We start from the raw sequence: 3,049 nt of genomic DNA on the forward strand, positions 1-3,049 counted from the left end.
AAAAAAAAAATAATAAAAATAAATTAGCTGGGAATTGTGATGCGGACTTGTAGTCCCAGCTATCTTAGAGGCTGAGGTGGGAGGATCACCTGAGCTCAAGAGGTCAATCAAACCTGCAATGAGCCATGATTGTGCCACTGCTCTTGAGCCTGGGTGACAGAGAGTGAGACCCTGTCTAAAAAAAAAGAAATATGTATATATAAAGAAAAATTTATTTCCAGAGCTGTATGTTTAGAGGAAAAAAAGGCATTGGACACAATTTGGGCTGGATTAGAATTAGAGAGCTGGGGGGCGTGTCTGTATTCCCAGCAGCCTGGAGAAGACATGGAAGTCTTGGGAAGCAGCAGCAGCAGTTAAAAGACTAGGAGTGTGGCGGGGCTGAGGCTTCCAGCTGCCCTGGATCTTCCCACTGCCGCCCCTCCTAATCACCCGTAGATGGTTTCCTTTCCCCGTTTATGTCATACTTGGTGTTTGTATTTTGGTGTGACTGCATATACAGCTTTGATCTCTTTTTTTGTTGTTTTGTTTTTGTTTTTGTTTGTTCCGTATTGAGATGGAGCGGCTAGATTTTTGTATTTTGTTTAGTAGAGACGGGGTTTCACCATGTTGGCCAGGATGGTCTCGATCTCCTGACCTCATGATCCACCTGCCTCAGCCTCCTAAAGTGCTGGGATTATAGGCGTGAGCCACCGCACCGGCCTGATCTCTCTTTTTTTTTTTTCTTTTTTTTCCTGAGAGGAAGTCTCGCTCTGTTGCCCAGGCTGGAGTGCAGTGGTGCAATCTCCACTCACTGCAGCCTCTGCCTCCTGGGTTCAAGCAGTTCTCCTGCCTCAACCTCCCGAGTAGCTGGGATTACAGGCACCCGCCACCATGCACAGCTAATTTTTGTATTCTAGTAGAGAAGGGGTTTCACCATGTTAGCCAGGCTGGTCTCGAACTCCTGACCTCAGGTGATCCGCCCACTTTAGCCTCCCAAAGTGCTGGTATTATAGGCATGAGCCACCGTGCCCAGCCTACAAACAATCTTTTCTTTCTTTTTTTTTTTTTTTTTTTTTTGAGATGAAGTGCTGGAGTTCAGTGGTACAGTCTTGGCTCACTGCAACCTCCACCTCCTGGGTTCAAGCAATTCTCCTGCCTCAGCCTCCTGAGTAGCTGGGATTACAGGCATGCGCCACCATGCCCGGCTAATTTTGTATTTTTAGTAGTGACAGGTTTCTCTGTGTTGGTCAGGCTGGTCTCAAACTCCCAACCTCAGGTGATCCGCCCACCTCAGCCTCCCAAAGTGCTGGGATTACAGGCATGAGCCACCACTCCGGGCCATAGATAATCATCTTTAAAATGATAAAAGCAGGTTTCAACTGTGGTTCTTCTCTGGGGTGAGAAGGTGAAGATACACATGGGCAAGCTACTGATTTACCTTCTGAAAATACTCTTTGGAAGCAGCTGGATTTGGCTCGATTTTTGGAGAATCCTGTGTCCAATTCACTGGGCAGACTTCTCCATGGGTTTCTACATACTGGAACACCTTCACCAAGAGGAGGGTTTCTTCCACACTTTAGCCCACTGGGAGATCATTAACACTCAAGTGCGGCCAGGTGTGGTGGCTCACGCCTGTAATCCCAGCACTCTGGGAGGCTGAGGCGGTCAGGAGATCGAAACCATTCCGGCTAACACGGTGAAACCCCATCTCTACTGAAAAAATACAAAAAATTAGCTGGGCGCAGTGGCGGGCACCTGTAGTCCCAGCTACTTGGGAGGCTGAGGCAGGAGAATGGCGTGAACCTGAGAGGCAGAGCTTGCAGTGAGCCGAGATTGCGCCACTGCACTCCAGCCTGGGCAACAGAGCGAGACTCCTTCTCAAAAAACAAAACAAAACAAAAAACACTCAAGTGCTTGATGACTCAACTGGGGTCAGTTATGAAGAGACCTCTTAGTGCAAGACTAGGACCTTCTAACAGCACACCGTAGTCTCGGGAATTCGCTTAGTGAAATGTGACAAAGGTGTGATGTTCATGGGACCCAAACCGCCATTCTTCTTTGGTGTATTTATCCAGGCAAGATGGCTAAAGTGGGAATCCACCACGGTGGCTCATGCCTGTAATCTCAGCACTTTGGGAGGCTGAGGTGGGTGGATCACCTGAGTTCAAGAGTTCAAGACCAGCCTCACCAACATGGTGAAATCCCATCTCTACTAAAAATACAAAAATTAGCCGGGCGTGGTGGCAGGCACCTCCCAGCTACTTGAGAGGCTGAGGCAGGAGAATCGCTTGAACCTGGGAGGCGGAGGTTGTAGTGAGCCGAGATCGTGCCACTGTACTCCACCCTGGGTGACAGAGCAAGACTCCATCTTGAAAAAAAAACAAATCCAAAGGATAGAAGAAAGGCACCAAATATTTCCCCTCAAAGTCATCAAGGCTTAAGTCTTTGAACTCTCCATTGACAACGGCTGTACCCTTAAAATAGGGCGCATGCTGGGTGACATCAGGTGCACAGTATGAGGAACTGGTGCCAGAATTTTGCTTGACCGGAACCAGACCACAACATGTTTGTCAAACTTGTTCTTCCAGAATCAGCAGGCCTGATGGCTGCAGTGGCAGAAATACCCCAAGGAATGACACTCACATGCCGGCAGCTGATACTCGGAGCAACCTGCCCACAGCAGCTGCCGTCTTAAAGTGCATACGTATTTTTGTTTTTTTTGAGACAGGGTCTCACTCTGTCGCCCAGGCTGAAGTGCAATGGCACAACCTCAGCTCACTGCAGCCTCAGCCTCCCAGGCGGAAGCCATCCTCCCACATCAGCCTCCTGAGTAGCTGGGACTGCAGGCGTGCACCACCATGCCCAGCTAATTTTTGTAATTTTTTGGATAGAGATGGGGTTTCATCATGTTGCCCAGGTTGGTCTTGAACTCCTGGGCTCAAGCGATCTTCCCGCCTCGACCTCCCAAAGTGCTAGGATTACAGGTGTGGTGGCACCTTGTCTCTAAAAAAATCAATCACATAAGAAAAGATAATAGCTTTTCTCCCCCTCTGATTTTAACAGTAACACA

The 3,049-nt window shown here is 48.6% G+C and overlaps 1 pseudogene; it reads right to left on the reverse strand.

Annotated features, from left to right (window-relative positions):
* Nucleotides 1-1,413: 1,413 nt before the first annotated feature.
* LOC105540974 lies at nt 1,414-2,681 on the reverse strand (annotated as a pseudogene).
* Nucleotides 2,682-3,049: the final 368 nt, after the last annotated feature.

Source organism: Mandrillus leucophaeus, unplaced genomic scaffold (genome assembly GCF_000951045.1).
Source record: "Mandrillus leucophaeus isolate KB7577 unplaced genomic scaffold, Mleu.le_1.0 Scaffold23, whole genome shotgun sequence".
NCBI classification, from domain to species: domain Eukaryota; kingdom Metazoa; phylum Chordata; class Mammalia; order Primates; family Cercopithecidae; genus Mandrillus; species Mandrillus leucophaeus.